At 41.5% G+C, this 18,632-nt stretch overlaps 1 pseudogene; it reads right to left on the bottom strand.

Moving 5' to 3' along the window:
• LOC115199571 (TNF receptor-associated factor 2-like) overlaps positions 1–14,508 on the bottom strand; it is a 29,323-nt pseudogene extending 14,815 nt beyond the window's left edge.
• Between the last annotated feature and the right edge of the window lie 4,124 nt (positions 14,509–18,632).

The raw sequence follows: 18,632 nt of genomic DNA, 5'->3' as shown, positions 1-18,632 counted from the left end.
GAATAGGAGCTCAGTCAATCAGTGGACTGCCTGGGGTCAAAGCACTTGGGTATGCGTGATCCCGAGAGTGCGCCGTTCCTTCTTTTTCTCCTGGAATGAATGTGCTATTGTCCGGTTGGAATATTATCGCAATTTTACATTAAAAATACCCTAAAGATTGATTGCAAACAATGTTTGACATGTTTCTACAAACGGTAATGGAACATGGACTTTTCGTGTCTGGAATCACGCTCGCGCATTATGCCTTTGGATAGTGACCTGAACGCATGAACAAAACGGAGGTATTTGGAATAAATATGAATTATTTCGAACAAAAACATTTCTTGTGGAAGTAGCAGTCCTGGGAGTGCATTCTGACGAAGATCAGCAAAGGTAAGAGAATATTTATAATACTAATACTGAGTTTAGGTGACCCTGAACTTGGCGGGTGTCTGTATAGCTTGCTGTGATGGCGAGCTATGCATAGTAGCTCGCATTCCGAATATTGAAAAATGTGCTTTCTCCGTAAAGCTATTTTAAAATCTGACACAGCGGTTGCATCCAGGAGTAGTCTATAATTCTTTAAATAATTGTTGTATTTTTGTAAATTGATGTGCACATTCACCGGTCGTTTTGGTGGGAATACATTTTCTGAACATCAAGCGCCAATGTAAAATGCTGTTTTTGTATATAAATATGAACTTTATCGAACAAAACATACATGTATTGTGTAACATAATGTCCTAGGAGTGTCATCTGATGAAGATCGTCAAAGGTTAGTGCTTCATTTAGCTGTGTTTTGGGTTTTTGTGACACATATACTTGCTTGGAAAATGACTGTGGTTACTTTTGTCTATGTACTTTCCTAACATAATCTAATGTTTTGCTTTCGCTGTAAAGCCTTTCTGAAATCGGACAATGTGGTTACATTAAGGAGAAGTGTATCTTTAAAATGGTGTAAAATAGTCGTATGTTTGAGAAATTGACATAAGATTTTTGATGTTTTGTATTTCGCGCCCTGCTGTTCCGTTGGATAGACGTTCCGCTATCGGAAAGGCTATAGCCAACATGTTAATCTTGTTGGAAGGGTTTAAAAATTGCTTACCCGAATGCATTGTACACTGCTCAAAAAAATAAAGGGAACACTTAAACAACACAATGTAACTCCAAGTCAATCACACTTCCGTGAAATCAAACTGTCCACTTAGGAAGCAACACTGATTGACAATAAATTTCACATGCTGTTGTGCAAATGGAACAGACAACAGGTGGAAATTAGCAAGACACCCCCAATAAAGGAGTGGTTCTGCAGGTAGGGACCACAGACCACTTCTCAGTTCCTATGCTTCCTGGCTGATGTTTTGGTCACTTTTGAATGCTGGCGGTGCTTTCACTCTAGTGGTAGCATGAGACGGAGTCTACAACCCACACACGTGGCTCAGGTAGTGCAGCTCATCCAGGATGGCACATCAATGCGAGCTGTGGCAAGAAGGTTTGCTGTGTCTGTCAGCGTAGTGTCCAGAGCATGGAAGCGCTACCAGGAGACAGGCCAGTACATCAGGAGACGTGGAGGAGGCCGTAGGAGGGCAACCCAGCAGCAGGACCGCTACCTCCGCCTTTGTGCAAGGAGGAGCAGGAGGAGCACTGCCAGAGCCCTGCAAAATGACCTCCAGCAGGCCACAAATGTGCATGTGTCTGCTCAAACGGTCAGGAACAGACTCCATGAGGGTGGTATGAGGGCCCGACGTCCACAGGTGGGGGTTGTGCTTACAGCCCAACACCGTGCAGGACGTTTGGCATTTGCCAGAGAACACCAAGATTGGCAAATTCGCCACTGGCACCCTGTGCTCTTCACAGATGAAAGCAGGTTCACACTGAGCACATGTGACAGACGTGACAGGGTCTGGAGACGCCGTGGAGAACGTTCTGCTGCCTGCAACATCCTCCAGCATGACCGGTTTGGCGGTGGGACAGTCATGGTGTGGGGTGGCATTTCTTTGGGGGGTCGCACAGCCCTCCATGTGCTCGCCAGAGGTAGCCTGACTGCCATTAGGTACCGAGATGAGATCCTCAGACCCCTTGTGAGACCATATGCTGGTGCGGTTGGCCCTGGGTTCCTCCTAATGCAAGACAATGCTAGACCTCATGTGACTGGAGTGTGTCAGCAGTTCCTGCAAGAGGAATGCATTGATGCTATGGACTGGCCCGCCCGTTCCCCAGACCTGAATCCAATTGAGCACATCTGGGACATCATGTCTCGCTCCATCCACCAACGCCACGTTGCACCACAGACTGTCCAGGAGTTGGCGGATGCTTTAGTCCAGGTCTGGGAGGAGATCCCTCAGGAGACCATCCGCCACCTCATCAGGAGCATGCCCAGGCATTGTAGGGAGGTTATACAGGCACGTGGAGGCCACACACACTACTGAGCCTCATTTTGACTTGTTTTAAGGACATTACATCAAAGTTGGATCAGCCTGTAGTGTGGTTTTCCACTTGAATTTTGAGTGTGACTCCAAATCCAGACCTCCATGGGTTGATAAATTGGATTTCCATTGATTATTTGATTTTGTTGTAGGCACATTCAACTATGTAAAGAAAAAAGTATTTAATAAGATTCATTCATTCAGATCTAGGATGTGTTATTTTAGTGTTCCCTTTATTTTTTTGAGCGGTGTAGTTTACCTAAACGAACAAAGTATCCTCCTTGTCAGAAGCGTCTGTTGGCAGACGAGTTTGTTGACACACGAGCGTGTTTTCGGCTCATACTGAGAGTAGAGCCACTGAGTTGCCTACTTTTAGCCCTAGTCGGCCAGCAGTATATCAAGCACGCCAGAAAAATGAGCGTCCCTGTTTCTATTGCCATAAAGTGGAAAATAGGATTAATGATTGCTTCCTGCTAAAACGCAAACAAGGGATGCCTCTTCGTGCCAAGCCGCCAACAGGTGTTGGGGTAATTCGTACGGTTGTGAGGTCTGAAACGAAACAAGTGCCTCACGGTAGATGTAGTTTGAAAGTCCCAGACCGCAGTTATGAACCTTTCATTTGAGGGGTTTGTGTCCCTAATGAATGACGAAGCGTTTCAGCGTCCGGTTAAAATCCTTAGAGATAATGGTGCGGCGCAGTCGTTTATATTGTCTGTGTTGCCCTTATCCGACAATACATACTGTGGTTCCAGTGTGTTAGTTCAGGGTATTGAAATGGGTTTTGTGCCCTTGCACTTTGTGAATGTACATTGAGTTAATCAGTGGAATATTCAGAGTGGGCGTATGTCCTATGTTGCCAGTAAAAGGTGTGACCTTTATAATGGGTAACGATATTGCCGGAGGGAAGGTAGTCCCCATATTGGATAAAATTGACCACTCTCTCTCCAATGAGCTGGCACAGAGTTATCCACATGTGTTCCCCGCTTGTGCTGTCACTCGTGCTCAGGTACGACAAGTGGGTGATGTGATAGATTTGTCAAACACTGTTCTGTTCAGAGGTTGATCAAGAGGATGGGTTGTGTGCTACCTCTGAGAAGCTGATCACCTCTGACAAACAGCCAAGGGAAGAATTGAAGTATGTTGAACTTATTGCTGATGCAATACAGTTACCAGTCACTCGTGAGCAGCTGATTGCTAACCTAAAGGTTGACAACAGGCTTGCTAAATGTTTTTCTAGTGTTGTCTCATTGGAAGAGGTAAAGAAGAAGAACGTGGCTTACTTCATTGATGGTAATCTCCTCATGCGTAAATGGACATCCCATGTTGACGCGGACGGAGATTGGAATGCTGTTTACCAAATAGTGATTCCTACAGCCTTTCGACAGTGTGTTACCCCTTGCTCATGATCACCAGTGGTCTGGTCATTTAGGAATCACCAAGACTTATGATCGGGTCCTTCAACATTTCTTTTGGCCAGGTTTAAAACAAGATGTGGCTCAGTTCTGTCGGACATGCCACACATGTCAGATAACAGGAAAACCAAATTGGGTTATTCCTCCCGCTCCTCTTTGTCCAATACCAGTCATAGGTGAACCATTTGAACATGTGGTGGTGGATTGTGTTGGACCGTTACCGAAGACAAAATCGGGTAACCAGTTTCTGCTAACGATAATGTGTATGGCAACAAGATACCCTGAAGCCATTCCTCTGCGAAGGATTACAGCTCCGGTAGTGAGTAAAGCCTTAATTAAATTCTAAACGACATTTGGGTTACCTAAGGTGGTACAAATTTCCAATCAAAGCTCTTCAAGCAGGTGTTAAAATCCTTGTCAATTACGCACCATGTGGCAAGCACATGTCTCAGGGTGCGCTTGAACGTTGGCATCAGACACTGAAGTCTATGCTACGTAAATATTGTTTGGAATCTGAGAAAGATTGGGATGAGGGAGTTCCTCTAGTTTTGTTTGCTGCTCGTGAAACTGTACAGGAGTCCCTAGGGTTCAGCCCGGCTGAACTAGTGTTTGGGCACACAGTGAGAGGACCAATGAAAGTCCTTAAAGAACAGTTTTTGTCCCAAGAGTTGTGTACTGGAGATGAGAATGTGTTGGACTACATTAGTCGCTTTCATGAGCGCCTACACCAAGCCTGTGCTCTCGCAAAGGAAGCTGTCTTCCTCACAGAGGAGTATGAAAAGACACTATGATAAACAGGCTGTTTCTCGTCCACTACAGCCAGGTGACCAAGTACTGGTGTTATTGCCTGTTCCAGGATCTTCACTGTCAGCTCGTTTCTCTGGTCCTTATTTCATTGAAAAGAAATTAAGTGAAACTGACTGTGCTTCAAACTCCTGATAGAAAACGCAAATCTCGTGTGTGCCACATTAACATGTTGAAAGCATACCACACCCGACCCATCACCCTGTTAGATAGTTCAAAAACAGCAGAAGGTACTGCTGTCTCCTCTGCTTCTACTGCTAGGATAGTGGGCTGTCATATTAATGATGTGGATGGATTAGAGTTGCTCAATACTCAGCAGCAGTGCGTGAGATTGCCCAACTCAGAAATGCTGCTGTCTCTCCAGTCAGATCTGGTTCATTTAACGGACGGACAGGCCGACGATATTGTGAGGCTACTACAGTTTTCCATGTCTCTTTAATGACGTTCCTACTCGCACAAACGTTGGAACATGACATTAATGTTGGAAATGCTGCCCCTATCAAGCAACACCCATATCGTGTCAACACTTCTAAGAGGAAGATGAAGTGAGATATTTGTTGGAGAATGACCTGGCGACGCCAAGTTCAAGCCCTTGGAGTTCTCCTTGCATTCTGGTTCCTAAACCTGATGGTACGTCCAGGTTATGTACGGATTATCGAAAGGTAAATTCTGTCACAGCCAGATTCGTTCCCGTTACCCAGACTGGACGACTGTATCGACACTGTTGGTGCTGCTACTTATGTAACAAAGTTGGACATCTTAAAAGGTTATTGGCAGGTTCCGTTAACCTCATGTGCTTCTGAGATTTCTGCCTTTGTAACCCCAGACAACTTCCTACAATACTCGGTCATGGCTTTTGGGATGTGGAATGCACCAGCCACTTTTCAACGACTGGTTAACGCTGTATTAGCTGGCATTCCCAATTGTAGTGCATACCTTGATGATCTAGTGATTTTATTCGTCTGAGTGGTCAGATCATGTTAACTCTCTAAGGGTAGTATGTGAGCGTTTGGCAGCTGCTTCTCTAACCCTGAACTTGGCAAAGTGCGGGAAGGCTCCTGTTATCGATCTCGGCAAAGAGGTCGGCCATGGACAGGTGCGCCCTGTTGACGCTAAGGTCTTGGCTATAACTGCATTCCCTGCACCTACCACCAGACGAGAGCTACACCGCTTTTTAGGGATGGTTGGCTACTACCGTAGTTTCTGTAAACTTCTCTGCGGTAGTTGCTCCATTGACCAATTTGCTCAGTCAGGCAAGATCGTTTAACCTGTTATGGATAGGGGGCAGTATTTTCACGGCCGGATAAAAAACGTACCCGATTTTAATCTGATTATTACTCCTGCCCAGAAACTAGAATATGCATATAATTATTAGCTTTGGATAGAAAACACTCAAGTTTCTAAAACTGTTTGAATGGTGTCTGAGTATAACAGAACTCATTTGGCAGGCCAAAACCTGAGAAGATTCCTTACAGGAAGTGCGCTCTCTGACCATTTCTTGGCCTTCTACACTCTCTTTATTGAAAACTGAGGATCTCTGCTGTAACGTGACACTTCCTACGGCTCCCATAGGCTCTCAGAAGGCGGCAAAACGCTGAATGATGCCTTTGCAGGCCCAGGCTGAAAAACAGTAGCGCATTTGGATAGTGGTCGATCTGAGGACAATGAGACTGAGGCGCGTGCACGAGGCGACACCATGTTTTTATTCTTTCGTCTTTGAACGAAAACGACTCCCGGTCGGAATATTATCGCTTTTTTACGAGAAAAATCGCATAAATTGATTTTAAACAGCGGTTGACATGCTTCGAAGTACGGTAATGGAATATTTAGAAATCTTTTGTCATGAAACGCGTCGGGCGCGTAACCCTTCGTCACCCTTCGGATAGTGTCTTGAACGCACAACAAAACGCCGCTATTTGGATATAACTATGGATTATTTGGAACCAAACCAACATTTGTTATTGAAGTAGAAGTCCTGGGAGTGCATTCTGACGAAGAACAGCAAAGCTAATCCAATTTTTCTTATAGTAAATCTGAGTTTGGTGAGGGTCAAACTTGGTGGGTGTCAAAATAGCTCGCTATCTACTCAGAATATTGCAAAATGTGCTTTCACCGAAAAGCTATTTTAAAATCGGACACCTCGATTGCATAAAGGAGTTCTGTATCTATAATTCTTAAAATAATTTATGTTTTTTGTGAACGTTTATCGTGAGTAATTTAGTAAATTCACCGGAAGTGTTCGGTGGGAATGCTAGTTCTGAACGTTACATGCTAATGTAAAAAGCTGGTTTTTGATATAAATATGAACTTGATTGAACAAAACATGCATGTATTGTATAACATAATGTCCTAGGCGTGTCATCTGATGAAGATCATCAAAGGTTAGTTCTGCATTTTAGCTGTGGTTTTGTTTTTTGTGACATATGCTAGCTTGAAAAATGGGTGTCTGATTATTTCTGGCTGGGTACTCTGCTGACATAATCTAATGTTTTGCTTTCGCTGTAAAGCCTTTTTGAAATCGGACAGTGTGGTTAGATAAAGGAGAGTCTTTAAAATGGTCATATGTTTGAAAAATTGAAGTTTTGGGATTTTTGAGGAATTTGTCATTCGCGCCACGCCTATCATTGGATATTGGAGCAGGTGTTTCGCTAGCGGAACGTCTAGATGTAAGTTAAGTGGTCCCCAGATTGTAAGGTAGCTTTTGAAACTGCTAAAGCACTCTTATGTAATACCCCTGTACTTGCTGCTCTGGATTTTGAACGGCCGTTTAAACTTGAGGTAGATGCTAGTGCCAGAGGTGCTGGTGCTGTTCTACTGCAGCAGGATAAGAGTGGAGTGGATCATCCTGTGTTATTTTTCACATAAATTTAACAAATGTCAAACAAAATATGCAACCATTGAGCAAGAAGCTCTAGCTTTGTTAGCTCTGCAATACTTTGAAGTGTTTATTGGTTCCAGTGCCCTACCTGTGATCGTATATACTGATCATAACCCCTTAGTGTTTCTCCACCGGATGTACAATCAGAACCAGCGCCTTATGCGTTGGGCGCTTATTGTGCAAAATTATAATTTGGAGATCCACCCCAAAAAGGGTTCTGAAAATGTATTGGCAGATGCTTTGTCTCGTGTTTAAAAAGTTTTTTAAAAAATGATTTTTTGTAAGGTTGACCTTGTTGGTATTCTTTGTAAATACTTTGTTCGCAATCCCCCCTAGGGTTGCTCTTTTAAGGGTGGGAGTGTTATGGATACAGGTAGTGTGTATTTCTTTTCTCTCCTTCTCCCCTCACAGGTGACAATCATCATTTCCCCAATCAGTCGCTAAACAAAAGACACCTGCACCTTTTCATTTACCCTATCACAGCCCCTTTCCCTTGGTTTAAAAACCCAGTCAGTAGTTTTCTCACCAGTTCAATCTCTGTAGCTCAATCTCTCTGTCTCAAGCTCTCGCTAGCGCTCTCTTTGTATGCAGATCGCTCATTTGTTTTGCCCATACATGTCACATTTGTCCGTCAGCCTGTGAGTATTGTTTTGCTGAAGTGTTGACTTTTTGTTTGATGGTGGGAAAAGGGGTTACCAAGACCAGTCGCCCATGGGCCTACATTACACGTAGGAAAACGGTGTCTAAATACACTAGTTAGACCTGGGCGGACCACCCGCTGTATTTTTGGTTAGTTAGCTGTACGGGCTAGTCTAGCTTAGGGGTGTTTTTGGATTATTGTTTCTTTCCTTGGGTCCAGCTCAGCCCCTTTTCTCACACCCCTTTACCGTGTGTCTAAAATAAACCATTAGTGTTTGATGGTAGATTTAAGTTGTCTGTGGTTCTGTTCTCAGTTACTTTTCACTTATTTGCATGAGTTATGTTGTTACGGGTCTCGTTGCCATCCCCCCCCCCAAACTGCAGGGCCAAAGGGATTTGTAACAATCACTTATCACTATAGATGTATGTTATCTGCTGACATAACATATCACTTATTACTATAATGATGTATTGGTGAGACGTCTCAGCCATAGAAATACAATATTGACTTGAATGGGAATGTTCGTTCTAGCCGTTCTCTTTCTATGGTCTCAGGGCATCAGCAATGGATTAATTCACGTCAGACAAATATCAACACGTGGAACGTTGTCAACTCTACAGACATTCTAATTACACCACTCCATTCTAGCATCTTTTCACATTCAATGTCTTTCTTAAACCTTATATCCCCTGAGTGGAGTAACACCAGGGCAATGAAAAAGTTCAGGTTACTGCAATTCTCTGGTGAGTTCAATTGTATGACCTTTCTGCTAAAATCCAAATACAGGCTCTAATCAGAAGGTGGATTATGTCTCCTGTTTTGTGGAGCTAAATAGTATGCAATACAGTGCATTCCAGTGCAAATAAAACCAAAAAAATATATAAAATGTAATAAAATGCATTCGGAAAATATTCAGACCCCTTGACTTTTTTTCTAGATTTTGTTACTTTACAGCCTTGTTCTAAAATGTATTAAATACTTTTTCCTCAATCTACACACAATACCACATGATAACAAAGCAAAAACAGTTTTTTATAAATGTTTGCAAATGTATTACCAATAAAAAAAGAACTTATTTAATTATTCAGACCCTTTGCTATGAGACTCGAAATTGAGCTCTGGTGGATCCTGTTTCCATTGATCATCCATCCTTGATGTTTCTACAACTTGATTGGAGTCCACCTGTGGTAAATTCAATTGATTGGACAAGATTTGGAAAGGCATACAACTGTCTATTTAAGGTCCCACAGTTGACAGTGCATGTCAAAGCAAAAACCAAGCCATGAGTCGAAGGAATTGCCCGTAGAGCTCTGAGACAGATCTGGGGAAGGGTACCAAAACATTTCTGCTGCATTGAAGGTCCAAGGGCACAGCGGCCTCCATTAGTCTTAAATGGAAGAGTTTTGGAACCAGCAAGACTCTTCCTAGAGCTGGCTGCCCAGCCAAACTGAGCAATCTGGGGGGGAAGGGCCTTGGTCAGGGAGGTGACCAAGAACCCGACGGTCACTCTGACAGTTCCTCAGTGGAGATGGGAGAACCTTCCAGAAGGACAACCATCTCTGCGGCACTCCACCAATCAGGCCTTTATGGCAGAGTGGCCAGATGGAAGCCATTCCTCAGTAAAAGGCACAACAGCCCGCTTGGAGTTTGCCAAAAGGCACCTAAAGGACTCTCAGACCATGAGAAACAAGATACTCTGGTCTGATGAAACCAAGATCAAACTCTTTGGCCTGAATGCCAAGCGTCACATTTGGAGGAAACCTGTCACCATCCCTATTTTTCAGCAGCAGGGACTGGGAGACTAGTCAGGAACGAGGGAAAGATGAACGGAGCAAAGTACAGAGATCCTTGATGAACACTTGCTTCAGAGCGCTCAGGACATCAGACTGGGGCGACGGTTCACCTTCCAACAGGACAACGACCCTAAGCGCACAGCCAAGACAATGCAAGGGTGGCTTCGGGACAAGTTTATGAATGTCCTTGAGTGGCCCAGCCAGAGCCCGGACTTGCTTTGTCATTGTGTGTGTGTGTGTGTGTGTGTGTGTGTGTGTGGATTGATGAGGGGGGAAAAAACTATTTAATACATTTTAGAATAAGGCTGTAATGTAACAAACTGTGGGAAAAGTGAAGGGGTCTGAATACTTTACGAATGCACTGTAACTCAGTTATGTGGATCATTTATTCTATCCAGCTAAAATATTTACATGTATTTTGCATAGGAACACAAGTGCTTGAATGCCAGAAGTAAATGAGTAAAGGGAATGCTTTGGATAACACTAGAAGCACCTGTCACAACGTCCACAGAAGGTGGCGCCTCTCCCCGGTCGGGCGGTGTTCGGCGGTCGTCATCGCCTGCCTACTAGCTGCCACCGATCTGTGTCTGTTTAGGTCTGCACCCGTTTTGTGTTAGTCAATTAGTGGGGGTATTTAGTTTGTCTTTCGTTTGGGGATTTGTGCGGGATTGTTCTTTGTCATGTTTGATAGTCGGGAATTTTTGTATGTTTTCCCAGTTAAGCTGCTTGTTTAGGCATTAGGGTTGCGCCCCATCCTTGTGGATCTTTGGAGCCGTCCTTCCTAGTTGTTTTGCAACCTGCCTTGTTGCGGCATTTTTTCTGTTTTGATTATTAAACGGATCTGTCTCCTGTGCCTGACTTCCGTGACAGCACCAAAATTATAGAGCCTCTATTTGATTGTGTACCTACCGTAGGAATACATTGAATCTTGCCTCCCAATGTTAGAGTAGTGCCCTACCCACTTCATGCTCATTCACACAGCACCTTGGTGTCTTTGTCATGCAAACTAGTCAAATAATGAAAAGGGAAAATGATAATTCACACCTTTTATGTAAACATACAGGGGCATGGGGAATTCTTTAAGAGCGGTTTCATTTTTGATTCAATTCATCCCTTTTTTTAAAATGTTTTACAGGAAATTCCACTTATTGAGGCTGCAGTATTACATCGTGACTGAAAAGGTAACTGTAGCCTACATTTCAAATGGTCTTATGAAAGGATATCCTTTGTTGTTAAAGCAGGTCTTTCACCAAAGCTATCTACCTATGTGTGCCATTAAAAACAGTTTTCCCTTTCTCAACTTCATAAAGGCCTGCCATATCATTCCACCCTATCCACTTGTACTATGCCAGCATATATACAAAGTGCAGTAATACTATACATACATTGTCTGTCAGTACGTTGTTTCACTGAGCTCGGATCCTCTTCTTTGCACATTTTGCAAACAAGGTTGTTCCTAAACAACAACAATGAACATATGGGATTAGATTTAAATACAATAAACACATATGTTAACATGTAATATCTTAACCTTAAGGGGAAGGCAAAAAAGGGAAATGTAGGCTATATTACATAAAGACCTGGCAAGAGTGTGAGGAAATGGTTATTAATGAAGATGTCTCACAAAACTTAGAATATAAATAATTGGAATGCCTTACTTCACTAACCAATTAAAACAAGCGAGGCAGTAGCGGTGGCCTCACGTCTGACATGCCTCCTTCAGTACTGTCACACCCTGACCGTAGAGATCCTTATTATTCTCTGTTAGGTCAAGGTGTGACTCGGGTGGGGAAGTCTGTTTTTTGTTTCTTTGTTTTTGGGCCAGTGTGGTTCCCAATCAGAGGCAGCTGTCTGTCATTGTCTCTGATTGGGAGTCATACTTAGGCAGCCTGTTTTCCACCTGTGTTTGTGGGAGGCTTTGTTTTTTCACCATTTGTTATTTTGTTTGAGTGTGTTGTGAAATAAATTATCATGAACACTTACCACGCTGCGCCTTGGTCCACTTCTCCTTCTTATGACGAGCGTTACAAGTACGTTATTACAGTTGCTGCACAGGTACTTCTGCTGGGGTATATCATCACAAATACATGGAGGAAATCCAGAAGGATACTCATTTTCACCTGGGGCAGATTAATCACTTTAAGTTGTCCTCTGGTTTTAAACTAGACTCCATCTACAAATCACCAAGTTGTTTTTAAGATTGTAATTGTCACTATTCTCTCCCACTATATGATGCGTCCATTAAATAGTGTCAACCTTTATCATTTTTGAAGAGAGAAATTCAGTGGGTTTCCCCACTGTGGTAACCCGGAAACATGTTAAAACCCCATGTGTGGTACCAAGCAATAATGTACTTTACAGTGAGTAAGCATGGTGTTCAAATGAGGTGTAAACATTTCCAGGAGCCAGTTTTCACAATGCTGCTGTCTCTCCCTCTCTCACACACACAAACATTTATTGCAGTTTATTTCTCTGAATTTGTGAGGCGGTGCAATTGCCTCAACTAAAGTCACATCCGCCAAATAGGAAAGACCCCGTGCCATAATTTTCATACATCCTGCCTGTCATCTAGCACAGAACATAGAGGCCCATTATTTACATGACAGATGTGAGTATTGTTGCTGTTACTGTCAGTAAAAATGTGTTGTACAGAAGAACTCGGTTCAGAATTTGAAAATGATCACAATGGGCACATTACCAAAACATGTACACTTTTCATACATTTGTGGCATTTCTTAAAATGATATGATAAACATTTGACTCCTCATAAGGTCCCATTAAACTGATCAATAGCCATCTGGCTTGTTGTATGAAGAGTGCGAATTACCATGTGACAATTCATTTTTTTTATGGGCCTAATGATATAATTTAACAATAAAAATGTATTACCTTTTATCTGATTATCAAACAAATCACTTAGGCTGTCTGTGCATTCATCCCACTCCAAAATAATGCCATCATTCAAACAGTGCACTGCATGTGCACTTGCGCCATTTGATGAATGGTAATAGACAACTGTTACAAAACACCAAAAAGTGTGCCTAACGACATTCTGCAATTGTCATAGATTAGGGCTACATTAATTGATGCTTCTTGCTGACAATTTGACATTTTTCTGTAGCCTGAAAAGTCGAGACATGAAATTGGGGATGAAACTAACTGTCCCAGGAAAAATGGCATGGTCATCCTAATACACATGGTCAATTTACTAGATTAGGCTACAATGTGTTATCATTAACTTCAAATAGGCCCAATGCTAGCCAGTGCTGTATTCTAGTGTGGTAAAAATAATCTGAGTTCTGACTTCAGTGCATTCAAGATAACTGGAGCTCGGAAAATAACGAGCTCTGACTGGAAAAATGGTTTTGAATTGTCATCCAACTTGGAATTTAAGTTGGAAACTCGGGCATCTTTCTAGAACCACGACATTCTGACCTGAAGATCACTGGCGTCATGATTTGACTCCCCCCCCCCCCTCCTAATTTCCCAGTTGTCTTGAAAGCACCATTAAGATATCACAACGTTAGCAATTATATTCTGTCATCACACAATCACCATTTAGAAACAAAAAATGTATTGATAAAGGCATTCTAAACAGTAAGAGTAGCTTGGAGTCTTCACGGATCGTGTGTCATAAAACACGACCTTTCTTTCCTTACATGAATGACATTTATGGCTGTTATTTGTCATTATTACACATTTAACAGAGATCCTGGAGGTCTCAGAAAATCGCACTGTACATGTAACTGTGAAAACAATTCTCATGGGCACACAAATCCAAAATAATGTAGGCCTATGCCATTGCAAAATCTAAAGCTTTTAACCGAAAACGTCATCTACATAGGCTACTGTCGTTAACTTATAGCCTACTTGTTGGATGCGCATTGGTGTCTAGCTTCAGGCTAGTGATATTGTCGACCATCAGCTGATCCAGGAAAGAAAACAAATATTTATATAAAATAATAAAGCTAAATAAATGGTCTACTTCTTGTGGCCACGGACGGCACGGAGAACACCAATACCTGCGCACACCTGAAAAACCAAGCAATGTGCGCTCTAAACACCTGACTGACAAAAGCAAACAATGATAACTCAACGGATACATCTAATGCATTGGAATAAAGACAGGCTATTTTTATCAAGGACATATGGCAAACAAATGGCGAAAATGAGGACTTACAAAGGAAAATCTATGCGTTTTAAGGGAGCTCAACTGAGGCTGAAATTTAGCACTACTGAGTGGACAGAGCTGCTCTGCAGAATTTATACCATTTATGAACTGGGATAATGTTTGTAGAAATTTGGAAGCTTTTACTTTCATATTTACCACTGCATTTGAAAGAAATAGGAGAGTGGTGAAATTAGCATTGTTTAGAGACCCCCCCTCCCCCCCCAAAATACTTTGTTGTATATAAGGTAGCTAATGTCTCATTCAGGGGGGCTAACCCCGCTCCCCCGTAATTCACACCCTGGTTGTATGGCAAAAACGACAGTGACACAACTGACCTGCGAGGATGTTTTGAAAGTGAAGTTCACAGAAGCATTCACGATAGCCCAGATCAATCCGCCATCGCATTGGCTATAGCCTACTCTATTTAACTGAGACCACATGCGCACCTGATCGCACGGGTATGGGTACTGCATTTGAAGCAGCAAGAATGATGAAACTACACTTGCTACGTTTTGCATAGGCCTATAGGATAACTTCTATAAAGGGGTAGAAGGCCCATTGTTCCCCACTGTGTTTGGTTTAGTAATCATTAGATCAGTAGATTAGGCTACTGTAGTGAGCAAGTGTTGCACCTTTTCATTTTCAGTAATTATTGATTACCCATTTATTTGTCTCTGCCTGCAAATCGTCCTACTAGAAGGATTTATAAAATATTGATTGTAATATCATAATAATGATAATTATATTATTTTCAATGACGTTCTTCAGTTGTTGGAAAGGGTTAACACTGAAGAGAGAAAAAAACATCTAATCAGGATTTTTTTTTTACGGTCTCTGGGGAGATACATCTAGCTAGTCAGCTAGGCCATTGAACTGTATTAGGGGCAACATTTTGGAGTGACAGTGGAATCAACCAATCAAATTTTCACTTAAAGAGTGAGACTACTGCTTTCTTGAAGGCCAACAGGTTACTGCACAATAGTGAGGAATAGTTTTCCCACGGTCTAGCTAGCTAGCTAGCTTTTGTTTGCAGCAGGTGTTATCAAAAAGGATGTTATTGCTAATTTCTTAGTTTCTCCCTTTTCAAGAATAACTTTCAACAAGAAGTTAAGTTTCAAATTATCATCTGGTGAGTGGAACTGTGTTTTATTGCAGCGCACTTGATTTTGTTAGACATCTCTTTGAAAATAACTTGTGTGTGGAACTTACAGCATTTTAGCAACATGAAAATCTGTTCATATACACCCCCAGGAAGAATATGACACTTAAACAAATCTGACAAGCAACCACTTAGATATGGTCGTTTTCATAAATTATTAGAATGTTTGGGAATTACGTATACTAAGGCATTTGTGAAAATTGGGGTATGTGTGAGAGACTTCTTTAATTAGGGGTCAAAAATGCCTCTGAAGAGCTTGTCATCTCCAAACAAAATAGCTGACCTTTCTCTGAACTTTCCCCCAAGCTTAACAACGCTTGTTGTGCCACGTGTCCATTTTATCAAACAGAAATTCCTCCCAAAACAGCAAAATGTATACTCCCCACCCTCTTGTGCTGCTTTACACATTACTTGGACACCTCCCTAAAAAGGAGAGATTTCTAGAACTGACCATTTGTGTCAGCAACTTTGTATGCAGTTTCCCCAACAAGCACATTTGGTTCCTTGGAAGTTGTGTGAACGTCTGTTTATGGTTACACATTGGTTGTGGTAACAAAGCCATATGTTTCCTGACCAATAAAACAGAACGTTTTTAATGCTACAATATGTAACTTTTTGGGTGAACCAACCAAATTCAAATAGAAATGTGAGTTAGATTTCACTGATTTGAAAACAAGTCTATAAAAGCAGTAGATCTATTTCTATGCTTCACATTCTGAAGTTTTGCTTTTGCATCTTTTAAATATGGTTTGTACACCAGCTTCAAACAGCTGAAAATACAATCTTTTTTTTTATGGAAACAATATTTCATAGCGGTTTAGATGGTACAATGATTCTCAACCTAATGACTGCTTGTTTGGTCGCAAACTGAAACAAAGAAAACTATTAGAATTTTAGCAACCAGCAAATGGCGGAGCAATTTCTGCATCTTTAAACGTTCTGAGAACAGAAGTGAACATTTTGCCTGTTCTGGGAACGTTTAGGTTGCAGGGAGGTTCTGAGAACATTTTACTCTGGTTCCTTGAAAGTTTATTAACACTCAATGGAAATGATAGGTTGTTTTAAGGTTTTTGAGTAACTTCCTTTTTTTGAACTCCAAGCACAGATAGAACACATGGAAATTAATTTCCCTAGACATTAATCACGGGAACACATGTATTTTTTGTGACACAGCATCAGTGAGATTTGAACCTATAATCTACCATTCCCTATCCATGGAATTAGTCCACTGTTTACCATGATGGAGCTAGCACACCATGTTTTTTTCTGCATACAAAGCTGTTTATTTTAGTCTATTCAAACAGACTCCATTTCAAAAGGAAACAAGCGCTCATTAAGATCTGGTGGCCAATTTCTGGGTGCAGCCAACACGCCTAACAAGAGAGGGTTTTGTTGATACTGAGAACGGAATGTATATGCTTTTAAATAACATTCTCTGAACGTTTAGTTCTTGTGGTTTTTAAGGAAAGTTTTAGAACATGACTATAAATACAACCATGAGAATCTGTGTTATGTGAAGTACTGAAATTCCCACAGAACATTGTTAACGTTCTCAGAACTATTTGAGAACATTCCCAATGTCAAACCAGTTGGAGAATGTTCCTAGAACATAACCAACATTTTATTAAATGTAACCATGTTTGATCTTTTAGGAAATGTTAGGTTAAAGTAATGAAATACCAAGAAAATATTTTTTTTGTCAAGATCCTTTGAAGTGTTGAATGTTCCAAAGCCAAGCAACTATCCTGCAACATTCCTAGAAAATTGTGGGAAGGTTGTTTGCAAAATAACCATATGACTACCACACTCTCACCAAGCTTTAAGAAACTTGTGCTAGCTGGGCAGTCTGAACACACAAAGAACTGAGAGTTGCTGTACACTTCAAACTTTACTGTTTGTATCCATGTACATCACTGACCTGGGTTCAAATACTATTTAAACTTATTAAACTGAGCTTGCCTGGCAGAATCAAACCAATAGAATAATCACAACTGTGCAAACCCCTCCCATTTGGCACTCCAGGCAGAGTAGAGCAAACTAGAGCTCAAGTATTTGAACTATTTCCAATAGTATTTGAACCCATGTAACCCATGTCTGCTGAGGAACAGAACAGCAGGAACACAGCCTTCTTATGGGGTAATGATGACAGTGGCTCAACACAATTATATTATTTAATCCACATCGCTCCCCATTTCCTCTTGTATTCCTCACACAACAGCCCTGTGCTGTCAATGTCATTGTCAAGTACTTCACCAAATGAGTACTTTGCTGCAATATGGTGGGATAATTAGGGTGCTTGGCTGGACAGGGCACACACAGATGAGGACTCTCTGTTAATGCATCAACTACTTGTTTCCCAGTGCCATAAAGTCCTGCTGTGAATTGCATGATAATGCTTGGATGTTATAAGCTATTCCATTCATCCGTTGAATTCTTAATCGTTAGCTGCCTCATGGACAAACGTGTTTTGCTTAGAGCCACAGATAATATGCTTGTTTCAGCAAGACCACTAAATATTTGAAATACTTCACATTTTTTCGTACACAATTTATTTTGAAATGTTTCAGCTAGAAAAGCCATTCAATTTCTAAAATGTGCAGACATTACAGCTTTTTGATAGCATTTGTACTTTTTACACTTTAAAACATTTTGTCCTAATAAAAACATTGCAGAACAGAAAGATCTTCTACCAAGGAGATTTAACTATTTTAGTGACTACATCAACTTCTTTCTAAACTAAACTAACTTCCCACTTCCTTTGGGACATTGCAACATTTAAAGATGCCTGCAAGAGCGAGACATATGATGTCAAGTGCTCAAAGTGTCGAGAAATTAGGCTTTACACGGGGGAGAGAGCGAGAGAAAGAGAACAAGAGACTTACAGAGACAGATATAGAGACACACAATGCAATCTAGGCTCATCTATTCAATTAGCCTTGTTCTAGTCTCCCTGACTGGTGAAGAGTAATTAAAAAAGGCATAGATGTGTCGACTGGAGTCAGATAATCAAAAATAGGGATGACACAGAAAGTGCTGACGCAGCCAAGGGAGACTCATTTAGAAAATGTAAGTATTTGATACATTTTGTGGAGAACATTCAAACACAGTATAAGGATTCAAGAAAAAGCAATGGACATCACCATATCCAGGGTAATAGCAGAATCAGGAGAGTTGGCTTAGATTGAAAACATCCAGAGGTAATAGTCATTGCAGCATATGATAGACTGTTTTACAAATGTCTGCCTGGTCTCATTCCTTTCCATTCAACACAAACCATTTTATGCGTCTTTTTGGGTAACAAAGGGGAACAAGGGTGAAGGACATTGTGCATTTAGGGGAAAAAATATGAGAACAGCAGTCAGTTGTCTTC

This window comes from Salmo trutta, chromosome 9, assembly GCF_901001165.1.
Source record: "Salmo trutta chromosome 9, fSalTru1.1, whole genome shotgun sequence".
Classification (NCBI taxonomy): Eukaryota; Metazoa; Chordata; class Actinopteri; order Salmoniformes; family Salmonidae; genus Salmo; species Salmo trutta.
Note: the sequence above shows the minus strand (reverse complement) of the source record. Positions and strands in the feature narration are given on the sequence as shown.